This window comes from Hemiscyllium ocellatum, unplaced genomic scaffold (assembly GCF_020745735.1).
Source record: "Hemiscyllium ocellatum isolate sHemOce1 unplaced genomic scaffold, sHemOce1.pat.X.cur. scaffold_356_pat_ctg1, whole genome shotgun sequence".
In the NCBI taxonomy this organism is placed as follows: domain Eukaryota; kingdom Metazoa; phylum Chordata; class Chondrichthyes; order Orectolobiformes; family Hemiscylliidae; genus Hemiscyllium; species Hemiscyllium ocellatum.
In genome coordinates this window covers 165,406-183,454 of record NW_026868476.1, presented here as the reverse complement: position 1 = coordinate 183,454, position 18,049 = coordinate 165,406, and the positions used below count along the sequence as shown (strand labels likewise).

Here is an 18,049-nt window from a genome sequence, read left to right as displayed (position 1 = left end):
AACTCATGAGCACGACGAATCGTCATGCTGCTGCTAACGGTGGATTGCTCGGATTTAGACCCGACAACACTGAAAAAACAGTGAGATGATTGGCGCGGGATTTGCCGTGGTAGTTTCTCCGTGTATCTACTACCATACTCCTTCTAATTGGATGCAAACAATCCATACCTGCTGTAGAAGTGAAATGGAAAGGAATTACAATTAATTACTGTCTGAAACTTTGTTAAGCTGCTCTCATACCTTGGACTGAACGTGCGCCGGAGTGTACAGCAGCAATTATCATCCTGATAAGGAGTGCAGTTTCCGTCCCCTCACCCTTTCTGTAACAATAGTACCGCGTTTGTTTTCAATGCGAACGCAACCCGGTTTGAAAACAAAGTAACATTTATTTGCTGGTGTCACAGTGCACCACGGATTGTTGATGTCGCCTCTTTGTCAAATGAATCCCAAGATAGTCTCTGAATGGCCTCATTTTGATTTTGTCTGCTGTTTTTCAAGACGAATGAACCAACATCAGAAATCCTGAATCATGCTTTGGTGCAGTTCGCATGTTAGCGACTCAGTCATTTCGCAACAGGAATGAATGGAATTGCAGTCTAACCTTCACACGTGTTCTGAAATCGAAGCCATGTTGGAACTGGAACTGAGAAAGTGATAGACACGAAATGACGTTGTATCATTTACCTCATAGAAGAGCAGGAAAATGTAAACCTGGTCAGGGGAGGAGGTGGGGACAGCAAAGTGAGACAAGTGGAGGTCTCGTGAAACCTCTTCTTTCTGATTCAGTCAGCAACAAGAGTCATGAAGGTGCCTCAGGCTGGATAGTTTCCCCATCTCGAACACCGAACAATCACGTCGAGTAAGGACCTCTTTGACACCTCATTGTTTTGTTCTGCTAATTCTATTTGGAGTTTCTTACCTCGGTTCTAGAAGCACTTTTGTTTCACCTCCTCGTTTATTCTCCGTCCTTCATTCTCAGTTTGTTGGGAAGAACGAGGTGAGGCAGGAATCACTGCGGATATCCCACGCTGATCATTCTCTGCTGTAACTGTTCATTAATTTTACACCAAAAGCAAAATATTATGAATTGTATTTGGAATTTACAAGGAAACATGTCGAAGGCCTCAGGCCTAAGTGACAGATATATTATCGAGAGAATGTGAGCCCAGTTCTCCACAGTCCACCCAGCGGGAGGAGGAATTGCCTCATCAGCTGCACTTTCACACTGTCTTCTGCACTCAGAGTTTCCAAAGACCAGAAATGGGAAATGAGGGATTTGGACAGAGACTGTGAAAGAAGGTGACAATGAACAGACATAGAAAGACAAATGGAAACTCACATTGTGGAAGACACTGAAAGGGTCAATTGTCCACTTGACATGGCTGCTAAGTGACAGAAAGGAAAAGAAAAAGGTAACCATTAAAGCACAGCTTGTCACCAGCTCATGGAAACGGAAGCAGCATTACCGCCAAAACAAACCTTTTAAATTTGTAAAAGTGACGTTTGTCAACTAATGAGAAGTATGATAAATATGATGATCCCACACATAATACTGAAAATTTTCCTGCATTACAATGTTGAAATACCGAACGAACCTGCTTCTGTCGATCTGAAACACTAGCTCTACTTTGCTCCATGGATCCTGCCAGGCGCTGAGTTTCTCCAGCATTCCATGTTTTTGTGTCACATTTCCAGCATCCGCAGCTCTTTGTCTTATGTTAACCTGAATCGTGTTTTTGACAAAACATGACCACTTCTCAGCCACATACATCATTTCCTGCTTTAGGAATGCTGCCACTACGACAAACGAGCACAGGAAATTTCCCATTCCTCGACTGGAAATCGAACTCGAGCCGGAGCGCTGGGAGCACTGAATCAGAAACAATAGAGAACCACAGAAAACAACAGACCCTGTCGTCCCTTTCATCAATTACACTGCTGTTGTAAGGTTTGTAGCTCAGGTTGAGGTATCGGGTGTAGGTTTGTTCACTGAGATGTAGGTTTGAGATCCAGACGTTTCATTACCTGGCTACGTAACATCATCAGTGGCGACCTCGCAGTGAAGCGAAGCTGTTGTCTCCAGCTTTCTATTTATATGTTTGTCCTGGATGGAGTTCCTGAGGTGTGTAGTGATGTCACTTCCTGTTCGTTTTCCGAGTGGTTGACAGATGGTATCTAGATCTACGTGTTTGTTTATGGCGTTGTGTTTGGAGTACCAAGCCTCTAGGAATTCTCTGGCATATCTTTGCTTAGCCTGTACCAGGATAGATGTGTTGTCCCAGGCGAAATGTTTTTCTTTCACCCATGTGCAGAGCTACGATGGAGAGAGGGTCGTGTCTTTTTGTGGATAGCTGGTGTTCGTGTATCCTGGCGGCTAACCTTCTTCCTGTTTGTCCTACGTTGTCTTTGTGGCAGTCCTTGCATGGAATTTTGTCGATGATGTTGGTTTTGTCCATGAGTTGTACTTGGTCTTTTAAGTTTGTTAGTTTTTATTTGAGAGTGTTGGTGGGTTTGTTTGCTACTAGGATTCTGAGGGGTCTTAAGTCTGGCTGTCATTTCTGAAACTTCTTTGATGGATGGTAAGGTGGTTAGTGTTTCTGGCTGTGTTTGGTCTGCTTGCCGTGGTTTGTTCTCGAGGAATCTGCGGACTGTACTTTTTGAGTGTCTGTTCTTCTTGAATACGTTGTATAGGTGGTTCTCCTCTGTTTTCCGAAGATCGCCTGTGCTGCAGTGTATGGTGGCTCGTTGGAATAGTGTTCTGACAAGCTTCGTTTGTGTGTGTTGGGATGGTTGCTGGTGCAGTTAAGTATTTGGACAGTGTTTGTCGTTTTTCTGTATCCGCAAGTTTGTAGTTCTCCGTTGTACATTCTTTCGACTGTGACGTCGGTTGCTCTCGGTTTCTTCCTCCTGGCACTCCATCCACAACGTCATAAACAAATACATATATCTAGATATCATCTATCACCCGCTCAGAAAACGAAAAGGAAATGACATCACCACAAACCTCACGAACCCCATCCAGGACAAATGTATAAATAGAAAGCAAGGAGACAACAGTTTCGCTACACTTAGAGGTTCCACTGATGATGTTACCTAGCCACGTAATGATACGTCTGGATCTCAAACTTTCAGCTCAGTGAGCAAACCTACACTGCTTATGACATTTCAGTTCTGATCATTTTCGCTACAGACCAGTTTCTCCCTGTCCTACATTATTTGTGACAACGTGACAATTGTTCATTCAGCCCTCTATGCTGTTTTGTTCATACTTATCCTTGTATTCTAGTCCCTGTTTCCATTTGCCCCATACTTTTGCGTGTTCTGATATCTCCAGGTCAAGTGTAAATGGGATTATCCCTGTGATCTTAAATGACACAACAAATGGAGAGAGGTTTGACATGGTCTCACTGTGTTGAAATACCATTGATGAATCGATCCAGTTTTTCACCCACAGAGGGAGTCACACAGGCACAATCCCAACAGGGGCAGAGGTTTGAGAAGATTTGTAGCACCGGTTGAGTTTCTGGAAGTAGGCAAACCTACTTCCAGAGGGGAAGACGTCTTCAGGTTCTACCAATTCCTTGTCTTTCACGTCCGTGAGTTTCTCGGAAAAAGGCAGCTTTAGGTGGAATTCCAGACACTTCTCCAGACAATGTGAACCGTTGAAGTGAACATGGACAGTGCGCTTAAATAGTCACACACGGTACTCATGTGTAACTTGCAAATTCCAAAAAACCCACAAACCCAAACCCAATATGATAGGATAGCAGTCGGCAAAAACAAATCATCAGGCTAAACAATTGACAGATGACACACTTCCATGTCGCGTCTCTTTCTAGTTTTGTCCCGTCGCACGTGCATCTCCCTCTGAGTGCCAGGCTGCGAGGACAAAGATCTGTTTTACACAAACGCAGGCAGTATGTGAAGGAAGGACCAGGGTTATATAACACGTTGGTTATTGAGAAGCGAGGGAATTGCACTCAACTGGTCTATGATCAGGATTTTATCTTCCTGATTCCCCAAGGAACTAATTCAAGGAATGTGCACTGTAAACCCAGTCCGAACATTCCAATGGATATCCTGTCTGACAGAAAGATCAGGGGGTAGTCGAATCCACTTCTTCATGCCTCGGGTATATTTTGCAGACGCTGTCCTTGCACTTCAGCATAGGAGCTCACCGCAGTGGATCACAGATTTCTCCAGCACAGAGAATGTCTTTAGGCCTATTTGCTCACTGTTCTCGACTCATTTACCAACACTTGGCTCATTGGTCTTATGAAGATATCGGTGCACCTTTCAGAGACTTAATAGTAGCAGAACCACCGGACACAGAACGAAGTGTTCTCAAAACGCCACAACGTAACACTGGGTTGAAGAACTCAATTATATCATTGCCTGGAAATGAAAAACAAATTTGCATTCGGCCAACCAGTTTAAAATATACCCTGAAAAAAATTAATTCCAAACAAGTTTGATTTGATTTTATTGACAATGTTAAAAGCCAATGAAACAATCAGATGCTCTTGGGTATAAGACCGGAAAAATTGAACAGTTCAGAAGAGAACTGCTAAGATCCAGCATTTAGCAGACTGCTGAGAAATATCTCTTAAAAGTAACTTTTGGTTCAGTAATTGGTGACGCAAAAATTGCAAACAAAGGGAAAAGAAGACATTGGAAGCTCCGAAGATAAGAACCTACTGCTGCTCGTTTTTAAGATGAGAAGTGTTGTTTGTCGATCTTAGTGGGGAATGTATCGGACTCGTATTATCGAAGGGAAGTTAAAAGATAGTTTAGAGAAAGAAATTGTCAATAGTGTTTCGTTAAATATTCTCTGCTATATTTTCAGAAATGGCGTTGTCAATTTTTACTTTAAGTAGCCCTCAGCCACTCGAAATTTTAGATTCCTGCAAGGGATAATTATTTTCTGTGTTGCTGGTTTAAAATTTCACAGGAGTATTTACCTTGTGTCCTAACAATCTTGGAGATCGTCCTGGATTTGAACCTGTTTGGACAACTTTGAATAGATTTTGGGAAACGAAAATTCCCAGCAAATTGAAACACTTCCAGATTAGTATACTAGATCTTTAAATAAAACGCAAGTGAGACAAAGCGATTATATTTGGAGACTTGTGGTTGATTAAATATAAGAGAGAGAAATGTCTTAAAATTGCAACAGACGTTCTGAGATTTGAAGATGTTTCTCAAATTTGCCAAGAAAGTTTAGAATGAAAGAAAATGCCATACTTTTAGTATTAGCAAATAAGTTAGATTTGGGATTAACCACGGACAAAATAAAATAGTTGAAGGAGTTACACAAACACTAAGCTGTGACGGAAAAACAACTTAGTGCAGTTGAGGTAGAAAAAATTAAGTTAGTCTCGAGGAAAATGGAGTGAGAAGATAAACAAAGCGAGAGAGAGGAAAGCGAGAGGGAGAAAGAAAGAAAGGGGGGAGAAGAATGAGAAAAGTGAGAGACGAGAAGGAGAGAGACAGAGAAACAGAGAGAAGGGAGATAGAGAGGGAGGAAAAAGAGAGAGAAATTCCTTCGATGAGCAAAGGGAGATAAGAAAGGAATAGAGAAGAGAGAGAAGGAAAGAGAAAATTTGAACTTGAGAAGTTGCGAATTTGTCAGCAAAGTCAAGTTAACAGGATGGAAATTAAAAGAGAAATTAGTGATATATGTAAATGTGTCACAACTCCACAACATTTTGATGAGGATGATGTTGAAGCCTTCTTCATTTCAAGGAAAAACATGGCTAGGCAGATGGAATAGTCCGAAGATTTATGGGTAATGCGAGTTCAGACTAAACTCGAAGTCAGAGCGAGGAAGGGATTTGGTATGATATTACGTGAGGTGTGAAAAGATTATGAATGATTAAAATAGGCTACTTTCAGTGCTTCTGAACTGGTACCAGAAGTAAATCGAGAGCGTTTCTGAAACACTGGTCAGACTTATGTTGAGTTAAAAAGAAATAAACACAACACTCTTGATGGATGGATTCTTATTTGGATAAGGAGAGGATATTTCAGGGTATTAGAGAGATAATTCTGCTGGAGGAGTTCAAAAACACACTTTTAGAGATTGCAAGAATTCACGTGGAAGAAAAAAAGATTTCAGAAAGTCAGAAGGGGAGCAGAATTAGTAGATGAGTACATGCTGGTGCATAAGACAAGCTTTTGAACAGATATTCGTCCTGTGAAGGTTCGAAATTGGCAGAAGGGGAGATTCTGCATTACTAAACCAAGAACCGGGTGCACTTGGAAGATATGAGAGCAGGAAAAAAAAGTCCAAGAGAGTGGAAAGGAGGTGAAAGGCCTCAGCTGTTTCCATTCTGGCAAAGTTGAATACGAAAATACACAGTACTTGTCGTTAATTAAAGGTGTTGTGGAAAATAGAAGTGTTTAAATAAGCTAAACTGGTGGCATTAATATAGGTAATACATGAGACTGCAAGAAGAGCTGAGAAGCTGCAGACGGATGTGCAGCCTCGGCAGGGGCTGGTTATGCAGTTATTACCTGATCTCTACAAAGAATCTGCCGCTGTGGTAACGTTTACTCAGAAAGAACAGGGGAGAAGAACAAGAAGCTATAATTTTGAGAGTGACAGGATCTAACCAGTCGCTGGTAGTAAGAGATGGGCGAATATGTACCCTTTCATATCTGTTTCCCATGAGTGTCGTAATTTGTGGGATATATGGGCAGACATTTAGCGTTCCCTTATGTAAGATCAGGTTGCAGCGCCAATTTATGCCGGGGAAATTTACGCTGGGCGTGATAGACAGAGTGTCAGTTCCATGAATTCAGTTTGTGCTTGGAAATGATTTGGCAAGATCCAATTTGGAAGTGACTCCCCTTATTGTGGAGAAACCCAAGGAAGACGAAGAAACTGAGGAGTTAAAACAGAAATATTTTTTCTATTTTCCCAGACTGTGTGTTAAACAGATCCCACTCTCAATAGTCACATCACCAAGTGACAAGTAAACAGAAAGATGAAGGAGTTGAGTTGAGGTCAGCTGATACACTACTTGATATGATTCGTGTAGTGGGCCGAAGTACACAAGACTGTGTTGCAGCTACCACATAGAGAGGAAGTGTTATGCGTAGCACATGAACTACCTATAAGGGGTGACCGAGGGTTACGACACACGCAAGCTAAATACTAAACATTTCTATTGGCCTGGAATGCACACGGGATGTGGTTTTCTTGTTCTGACAGTGTCACATATGTCAAATGGCAGGTAAGCCTCAGGCGGCAATAAAAACGCGCCTTTGTTGCCAATTGCCGCAGTTGGAGAATCTTTCAGTTGGATTATAATTGATTGCGTGCATCCCCTCCCAAGAACTAAATGTCATAACCAGTGCTTGTTGACGACAATGGATGTGCTATCCATATTTCCAACGGCAATTCCTTCCCGGAGTATCAAGGCCACAATTCTGGTAGAGGAGTTAGTAGCTTGCTTCACACGCTAAGACCTAACTAGTCAGATTCAATTGGACTAAGGGTCAAATTTGACTGCTCGACTGTATAAGGAGGTTATTGATAGCTGAGATACAACACTTTAAATCGAGTGCATATCTTCCTGAATCCTTGGGAGCTTTAGAAAGATGGCTTAAGACCTTGAAGACCATGAAGAGAGCATACTATCAAGATTACCCGAATCATTGGGAAATGATATCCCATTCGGATTGTTTGCCATTTAGAATGTTCCAAACGAATCCACTTCGTCAATTCCTTTTAAGTTCATATTCGCACATGAAGTGATTGCCCTTTGGAGTTAATTAAAGAAACAAATGACAGGGTCAAAGTCGAAGATCACACAATTAAATCATGTAATGGAATTGAGGGAGAGACTAAATTTGTCGGTGATTCAGCAAAACAACACCCAAAGGTGGCACAGCGTAGGATTACGCAGGTGGCAGATAAAAATCTGGGACTCAGAGGTTTTCCCAAGGGGATAACTTGTCAGTACTGTTACCAATCATAGGTGATCCCTTTAAAGTTAGGTTTAGTGGTCCCTGTGAAAAAGTTGAGTCAGTTGAACTATTTAGCAAAGATGTCAGATAGAAAATAAAACTGTATTGGGTATGTCATGTGAACATGTTGAAAACGTATTACACAACAAAGGAAGAACTGGAGGAAGAGTTGTTCGTTACTGCCCAGCAGAGTGAGGAATCGAATTCAGTTGCTTTGAATTTTGATGGACCTCAAAACAGATTCTAAAATGATGAAGTCCTTGAGGATTGGGATGGATTAGAAAGCTGTCTGTCTCAGGAGCATAGAAAAGTGTTGAAAGATTTTTTATTCCTACAGAGTCAGGGCACATGCAAGAATCACATGGGGAGGACGAAAGCAATTGAACACGAAGTAGATGTAGGGAATTCTGCTGCGATAAAGCAGTATCCCTCTCGACTTAATCGTCTCAAAAGCTGACAGGACAAGATGCAGGTGAACACCATGCTTGACGAGAACATCATTGAACCAAGCCAGAGCGCGTGGAGTTCGCTGATTGTCTTAGTTACCAAACCAGATGATTTGTGTTGAATTTTGTGCGGATTATGGAACGGTCAACGCCGTTACAAAATCGAACTTATATCCAATTTCTAGATTGGAGGACTGCATCCAGAAAGTCGGACAAGCCAGTTACATCACCAATTCGGGCATAATGCGTGGCTACTGGCAGGTACCGTTGTCAAAGTTGGTGAACAAATCTCTGCGCTTGTAACTCCATATAGGCTATATCAGTTTAAAGTGATGCACTTTTGAATGAAGAACAAGCTCGCCACACCCAAAGACACTTGTACAGATTTATGGCCGGGTTGACAAATTGTGTAATCTATTTAGGCGATGGAGTGATCCTTAACAATTCAAGGAATGATCACAAGGGTCTGTTGGCAGAGATCTTTGAACCACCACGAGAAGCAAAACTGATGACAGACATAAATAAAACAGAATTCACGAAGGCAAAGGTGATGTTCTTGGGATGTAACATCGGTCATGGCAGGTTGAGCACCCTCCGGAACATGAGGACGAAGACTTCTGAGGAATTGCCATGATCAACATCGAAGAAAGAGTTTCTTTAATTCTTCAGACTCAGCGGACTCTATCAGAAGTCTGTTCCAAACTATACTAGTGTAGTGGCATCGTAAACCGATTTGCTGAAGAAGAACACTACTTTTCAGTTGACAGTAACATGCCACGTGGCAATTGACCATTTGAAGTCGATATTAACCACTAAACCAGTATTACCTACGCCAAACGTCTAAAAAACTTTTAAGTAGCCATCGATGGTCGTGACGTTAGAGTTGGAGGTGTACTCCAACGGGAAAAATGAGCATGGGGAAGAACTGCCAGTTGATAACTTTTCATAGAAAATCAACATCTATCAGAAGAAATGCTGCACAATCGAAAAAAAACTATTGAGTTTGGTACTGGCGTTACAAATTTAATGTATGTGCCATGAACAATGGATCGGAGAGGTTATGTACACAGACCACAATCCGCTAAAACGTTGTATATATGTAATAATATGAGACTATCCCGTTGGCTTCTTATGGAAGAGACGTTCACTTTAAAAATCGTACATGTTGTGGGTCAGTAGAATGAAATCACAGACGCGTTATCGCAGGTTCAACTGATGGTGTTCAGATGGGATTGTCTTTATTTCATGTTTTATATGTATATATAGGAAAAAACAAAGTCGAAAGTGTATAAAATTTATCGATATGTTCGGGTAAAATATTTAAAAATTAAAATGAAAACATATCTTCATTATGATGGTTCATTGTTTCCTATAGAGGCGCGGTGTTTTAAACATATTAGTGCACGTTTAAGAGATTTAAAAGCAGCAGAACAACTAGACACAGAAACAAGTGTTCCCAATAAGACAACAACGTAATCCTGGGTCGAAAAATTCTATTAGTTCATTGCCTGGAGACATAAATAGCTCGAGTTTGGCCACTCAGTTTAAATTTTAATCAGAAAATATATAAATTTCAATTCAAATTTTAATTGAGTCTCTTGAAAGTCTTTTAAAAAAAACAGGGATCCAATCAGATGCTCTGGGGTATGAGACGGGGGACATTGAACTGTTGAGAGGAGGACTGCCAAGACCTTGCATGTAACAATCTTCTTGAAAAAATATATATCTGGAAAATAACTTTTCGATCCGTGATCTTTGACACAAAATCTTTGACACAGGGACAAAGAAGAGACAGGAAGATCCGAAGACACGAACCTACAGCTGCTTAGTTTGGATAAAGAAGTGCTGTTCTGTAAACCTTAACTGGGAGTTTTATCTGAATAGCATTATCGAATGGAACATCAAAATGTGTAATATAAATACATTGGTCTGTTAATTTATCTCTCTTTTACTTAAGAAATGAAGTGCTGAATTTTTACTTCGTGTAGTTCTTGGCCAATAGAATTGTTGCAGATTCCTGTACAGCATAAATCGTTTTTATGATACTGGTTTTATTGTAAGCTGGAGGGTTTACGCTGTGTCGTAACGAGTCTAAACAAATTTGGCAAAACGAGTGTATAACTGTGCAGTTCATTGAGTGAACTGGAGATTTGCACCATTCATGACCTGAGTCGCCAAACGCTACCCAAATTCTCCGTAGTTGACAGGATTCGAACCTGCGTGGGAATGCCCCAATGGATTTCAAGTCCATCGCCTTAACCACTCGGCCACAACTACAAATGGACGGACTGGGTTCTCATTTGCAGGTCTCTGTCCCTGGGGAGCTTAGCTGTAGTGTATCATTGTTTGGTTATTTGAATTCAAAACCCACAGCTTTCAAATCGATGAAATGTCGGGACAAAATGCGTCTGGGTGTTTCACCCCGATAGGTGGGATCTATAACCAGCTTAAACGACGGCGGAAAATACAGAAAAATACTCAGCAGGTTGAACCGGATCTGGGTTGGGAAAAGGCGATTCAACGTTTCAAAACTTTTTCAGAACGTAATCAGAACTCCGTTTTCTCCCAGTAGTACTGACAAACCTGTTGACATTCCACAGAATTTTCTTTTTTTTCAGATTCCCAACATCCACAATCCTTTGCATTAGCCATTAAAACGACAGAAATTCCTTTGCGATTCTGGATAAGATTCCTGTTTGTGGAACATTTTCCTGACCACATTAAAAACCCGGAGCTGTGCAGGAAAGAAAGCCAATGAAGTATGAGCAGTGAGAGATCCGACCCTGGAACGTCCCAGAACACCAACCGTTCGGTTAATGGATGAAAGTGTTGACCCATTACGCAACTGAGACGGGTTAACTTACTCATTGCACGATCCAAAAACAGGCTTTTCACGAATTCAAACTTCAGCCCGTCCTTCACGAAGTGATTGATGTCCTGTATCAGTTTTTCTTTTGCAAAATAAATCCTGGGACATACACTGCAGTGAATCCTGTACCCGCTGGAAACACATCCATGTCACAGCAACCAACGTTTCTACAACAGGAGTCCTGCTCTCTTCGAGTATTTTTTCAAACTTATTTGCACCCCAGTCTTCTGGTGGTCTCGTAGCCGTGGCGAGGTTTGAACTCCTGACGCGCAGGAATGAAAATCCTTTCAATGTCTCAGATTGGTTGATGTCGAGAGAACAACACAATCAACGTCGCGGCCTCTGAAAGACTGGCTGTGTTAAGTTGGATATTCCATCTTCATTCACCTGTGGTTTCGCTTCCCAAAGAGATTCGAAAGCTGCGGACATGCGTTTATTGTTATTTTTCCTTGTTTTTTTTTAACCTGCCAACTGGCCATATTTTCCCAAAACCTCTTCGCAATCCTCCGCTTGCATTATGTCCAGCGATGAGCAAACCCCTTTTGTCGATAAATTACTGAGGTTGGGATTCTTCTCTTTGGAACAAAGAAGTTTAACTGGAGATTTTCATGGTCTGTTTATAATGATGTCGGAGGGCGCAGTGCGGATGGGTGGGTTGATGTTCTGGAGGAAATTTTGACAACGATCAGTGTCAGTTTCCAGAGGACTGCGGCTAAAGATATTTAATGAAAAACGAAATTTGCGGAGAGTATATAGAGCCTACTCTCAAGGGAACTGTTAATCGTTTAAGACACAGATGAGGAGGACATTCTGTCTTTCAGAGAGTAGCAAATCTGCAGAATTCTTTACAATGAAGGGCTGTCAAGGCTGAGTATAATCAAGGCTGAGACGGCCGCACAATTAGTCAGTTTGGGGATCAAGAAGAGTGGGGATAAGGTGGACAAGTGCCGTTAAGAATGAACCAAATCAGACATGACCTCATTAAAAGGTTGAGCAGACCTGATGGGATGAATGGCTTCCATATGTTCCAATATCTTATCTGTCATTTGGAAACTGCGAGAGACAATTGTGAAGAAAGAAATTGCAGGACGTTGAGAAAAGTTGATTGGAGTCAAACTGAGTCAACATCATTTGTTGAATGGATAACACACTTGACAAATTTGTCAGAATCCTTTGATAATATTTCGAGCAGAGCTGATCAAATATTTGCTCGCATTCCATAAGAGACCTTATCAAAAGCCATAGTTCAAGGTCGGAGTTCACGGTGAAATGTTAAAAAAAAAGGCCAGGATTGTCTGTTGTTTATTTAATGCAAGAAACAGAATCTGCATTATTGCATATTTTCAAGTTGTAAAAATGTAATTAGTAAAGTGCTGGAATGGTGAGTCATAGGGTTTCAACGATTTATATCTGCCTTAATGACTTGATGCAATTGGCAGAATGAAATGTGCCCAGTTTTACTGACGATACACAATAGGGGGGAAGACATTTTGCAATGAGGACAGTGGAATCTGGAAATGGTTAGTGACAGGTTGAGTGGGTGGGCAAGCAATAAGTGCACGGAGGTGGTTGTAAAGTTGATAGTTTGCAGGGGAGGGTGATGCACATGGGTTGGAAGGAAATGGGACGGATGGGATCGGTCAGAAGGTCGGTGCTGGGCTGGAAGTTTTGAAGTGAGGTCAGGTGGAGGGAGGGGAAATGTGGAAACTGGTGAAATCCTAATTGATGCCATGGGTTTCGAGCTCCCGATGTGGAGATTTTGCTTTAGAACATAGAACAATGAAACAATACAATGCAGCACAGGCTCTTTGGCTTTCGATGTTGCGCCGACCTGTGAACTAATCTGAACTCATCCCCCAATATTATCCCAGCATCATCCATGTGTTTATCCAAGGATTGTTTTAATCTCCATAATTTAGCTGAGTTAACGGCATTAACAGGCAGGGCATTCAACACCGTTAGTACTCACTGAGCAAAGTACCTGCCTCTGACATCCGGCTTAAACCTATAAAACCTCAATTTGTAGTTATGACCACTCGTACAACTTCCTCAGAAAAATGCTTCCACAGTCTACCCTATCTAATCCTCTTATAACTCCCTGGACTAGTTTTGATCGCTGAGCTGTAGATTTGATTCAAAACAACAGCGCAGCGAGCAGACCTGCACCCTAAACCTCAACCTGAGCTGCACATCTTCATAAACCTTGCAACTCTGTATCAAATCCGCTCTCAGACTTCTTTTCAATGAAAATAGATCCAAGTCTCTCAGATTTTCCTGATAAGACTATTCATCTAGAACAGACAATATCTTGTTAAATCTCATCAGCAACTTTTCCAATGCTTCCACATTCTTCCTGGAATGGGGCGACCAGGCAGTTCAAAATATTCTAAGTGGAGCCACACAAGTGTTTTGTATAATGCCCAGGAACTCAATCCTCTACCAATAAAACCGACGCTGACGTACTCATTCGCAGTAGCACAGTGGTTAGTTCAGCTGCATCGCTACCACAACCACCCAGGTTCAATTCTTCCTACAAGCAACTGTCTGTGTGGGTTTCTGCCTGTTACTCTGTTTTCCCCTCACAATCCAAAAAATGTGCAGGTTAGGTAAAGGGGTCAGTGTAGAAAAATGGGTCTAGGTGGGTCCCGCCTCGGAGGGTCAGTTTATACTTGCTGGGCCGCACGGCTTGTTTCCACACGGTAAGTAATCAAAAAAAAAGAAAACAACCTGGCTGGAAACGACGTACATGGACTCCAACGTTACTCTGCGCATCCACATTGCTAAGAATCTTTCCATTAACTCAGTATTCTGCCTTCCTGTTATTGTTCCCAAAGGGAATCACGTCACGTTTGGCTGCATTGAACTTTATTTGCCACCTCTAAGACCAATTTTGCAAATTATCCCAGCTCCCGTGCAACCTGCAACATTTTTCCACGCTACTCACTACTCCACCACCTTTACTGTTATCTGCAAGCTTACTAACCCATTCACCCTATGCCTGCGTCTTAGTCATTTATGAAAATGACAAACAACTTTGGTCCCAAAACAGATCTTTGTGCCACACCACTCGTTACCGGATTCCAGGGTAAATATTTTTCATTAGCCACCACTTGCTGCCTTCTCACAGAAAGCCAGTTTCTAATCCAAACTGCTAAATCATCGTCAATCCCATGGGTCTGCATTTTCTCCAACAGCCTGACATGTGGAATCTTATCAAAGGCTTTACAGACGTCATGTACACCACGTCAAGTCCCCTACCCTCATCCACATGCTTGGTCATCTTCTCGAAAAACTCACGAAACCATGTTGACCCTCTGAAATCAAGTTGTTGCTGGCTGAATGATTATACATCCTATCTCTCATACTCTGTTCCATATTCTATCCTACAAGAAAGGTAAGGCTCACTGGTCATGATTACTTGGGTCATCTGTATGACCCTTCTTCAACAAGGGAACAACTTTTGCTATCTCCAATCTTCGAATGTTATTCCTGTAGACAATATGGAAATAAAGATCAAAGGCAAAGGCTCTGCAATCTCTCCCTTGGCTTCCCAGGAAATCCTTGGATAGATCCCAGCTGACCGAGGGGGCATACTTATTTTCGCACTTTCCAGAATTGTTAACAAATCCTCCTTGTAAACCACATTTCCATCCAGTCTAGTAGCATGTATCTCAGATTCTCCTCTACACCGTTGTCTGAAACCAATATGAATACGAACGAAAAATGTTCGTTTGGAGCCTTCCTACCTCCTCTGACTCCACACACAATTCATCACTCCTATTTTTGACTAGTCCTCATCTTACTCTCGTCGTTCTTTGATTCCTCATATACATGTCTAAAGCCTTAGGGTTTTCTAAGATTCTATCCGCAAGCGACTTCTCATGTCCTCTCCTGTCTCTTCTGGACTCTCTGTACAACTCGTTGCTCACTAACTTGTAACTCTCAATCGCCCTAACTGAGCATTCAAGTCAAATCCTAACATAAACCTCCTACTTTCTCTTGACATGAGCTTTAAGTTCTTTAGTAAACCACGGCTGCTTCGCTCGACAACTTCCTTCATAACTGACAGGCACATATTCATCAAGTACATGCAATGTCAGTTCCTTTAATAAGCTCCACATTTCAATTGTGCTCATACCGTCCGTTTCTTTCCACATCTAGTGCAAACTAAATCTTGCCAAATGTCATCCTAATTGCCTTTCCCTCAGATATACATCTTTCCCTGCAGTACATAACTATCCCTTTCTATTGCTTAAGTAAACATACAGAACTGTGTTCACGATCACTGAATTGTTCACCTACCTTCACATCTAACACCGGGCCAATCCATTACCTAGTAACAAATCCAATGTGGCCTGTGACTGTTAATAAAAGGTCGTCTGGCCGCAGGTTATGGACTTGTGTTGAGGATGAGGCAGGATTTATCAAAGTTGGTAGGGACAAATAGTTTTTCTGTTCACCTCCCTCTGTTTCGCTCACTCGCAGGAGACTGCTATTATCATTTGGCGCAGCAATTCACAGATGATATCTTTGGTTGCTTCGAAACTTCTGAACACTGTGCAAGTGAGTAAAATAGCACACCAGAACCAGGCTCTAAACGGGAGCCAAGAAAGCATGCATTGTCAGAGGGCCAGAACGGCGCTTTCTCTTTCCAGTGCAAAAGGTGAGTGCTGAAAGGGCAGGCGCTTTTGGAGATTCAGTGCTGTGAGAGATGACGGTGTCAGAGCATCAGAACTGAGAATGCAGAAACTCTCAGATGGTTATTGCTGAAGGATCGGTTACTGTAATAGGATAAATTCTAAGGGAGTGGGCACATTCAGAGGGTTAGTGTTGAAGGAGCAGGCACTGTTGGTGGGGTCAGGACTGAGAGAGAGGGTACTGTCACAGGTCCAGTGCAGAGTAAGTGCCATCGGCGCCCGTTCAGTGTTGGGAGAGTGGGTGCTGTCGGAGGATCAGTGCTGAGGGATCATACTTAATTTATTTCAGGCTAACATTTCTAGAAACAAATAATATAGCAGCTGGACATGCAAACTGTCCATCAAAACATTCAATGGCAAGTCCGAACATAAATAAATTATCTAAAAACTCTCTCATATTTGAGGACATAGTGCCTGTTTTTGTCACACATACGCTGCCTGTCTGGTCACATACATCATCCCTGTTGTAGTCTCACACAACCTCCCCATGTTTTTCATACATCCTCCCACACTACATCTTACACACCCTCCATATCTTTGTCACACACACCGTCACTGCATGGGACAAACTCTAAGTCTGCCAGTACTGGAGTAGACTTCAGTTTACCCACCCCCAGTGATATGATTGTGTAAAAATGGTTAGAAGTTAGAGCGTGGTGCAAATTACGCCAATGTCGTGATTTCTCACCCGCCCACAACAGATGTATACCCTGTCGTGCTGTACTGCCCCACCTGAGCGAAAGGAACTTATCTACTTATCCGATTCATGCCCCTCATGATTGCGAAACCTCCATAAGATCAGCTCCCAGCCTCTGACGCGCCAGACAAAATAGTGAGAGAGCGTTCAGCCTGAAAACGTTGCACCTTTTCCATTTTCAAATGTAGGATGTAGCATGCTATCTGAAGCAGTCATCTTAGCAGCTGATCTGTCGCTGACAAACGCTGCAGGAAGGCGTGACAACTTGCTAATTATGCTGTCAAACGAAGATTGCATAAGCAACATGAGTCTTTGAGGAAAACGTGCAATTGAGTTCTGCGCTGTTGCTCACTCTAAAGCAACTGCGGCCTTCGGGAGCAGAAAGAATCCCACTGTTAGATTACAATTCAAATGCATTTAGCATTTAATTCGCAGCAGTTTATAAGCAGCACAAAACCCTGACTCCAAAGATATGTGAATTTACAGAAGCACAGTGAGCGATCGTCGAATGTACGTTTCTCCAGACGATATTTGTCAGCATGACAAGCTGCAGCTGAGCTGGTGGCATTGCCATTGAAATTGCAGGCGTCCGGACATTGTGCTTAATTTTGGATATCAGAGCAAATGGTTAGCTCGAGTGTACGCGTTCGGAAAAGTCAATGCTATTTTTTTGTTGAAAAGTTTTGCAACGAAAGGAAATACCTCAGACGAGCGGGCGATCGATATCAAATCAAAAAATGAATAGACGCCTTGATTGTGAGCACGGGCAATGTAGGCATTTGCTTTGGGAGTTCGGCTGCGTTGGTCGGTTAGCTCAGCTGGTTAGAGCGTGGTGCTAATAACGCCAAGGTCGTGAGTTCAATCCCCACACTGGCCAGGTGAAGTACTTGTGTCGTTAGTTACCCTGTGCCCAAGTTCGCAGCGGCTTTTAATTTCACCTCCTGCAAGAACTTGTCACATGATCGATTCAGATGTGTATTCATTCGAAAGCCAGTCATCGCTGTCTTGGAACAGCAACTCGTTGGTCCCACGCCGGATCTCAGCTTCGTTGCTGTATTTCCAAACAATGTGAACCATAAAATCACCAAACAGAAAGCCTCGCCAGCGCAATAAAACATTTGACAGGGATAGATGCACAACTCGATCGCCGTACCCATGATGACTCTTGGATGTTGTCTGCAGCAAATCAATCAGTCTCAATTGTTTTCACAAAGAAATGCAAAACATGAAATATATGCAGTATTAAGTCGACCTGGCACAGTCTCGGAGGAGAACCAGAGGTCAGGCTTCAATTGAAATCAAAGATTCGTTCATCTTATTTTCCTGGATCTCTGTTACTACTTTTCACGCGACTTCCAGAGGGAAT

The 18,049-nt window shown here is 42.2% G+C and overlaps 2 non-coding genes across 2 annotated transcripts; one reads left to right on the top strand and one right to left on the bottom strand.

The window, feature by feature from the left end:
- Positions 1 to 10,615: 10,615 nt before the first annotated feature.
- trnas-uga (transfer RNA serine (anticodon UGA)) lies at positions 10,616 to 10,697 on the bottom strand. The gene has a single exon. It is a non-coding gene; the product is annotated as a tRNA-Ser (tRNA).
- Positions 10,698 to 17,486: 6,789 nt separating this feature from the next.
- Positions 17,487 to 17,560, top strand: trnai-aau (transfer RNA isoleucine (anticodon AAU)). Its single transcript has one exon. It is a non-coding gene; the product is annotated as a tRNA-Ile (tRNA).
- The last annotated feature ends 489 nt before the right edge of the window (positions 17,561 to 18,049 follow it).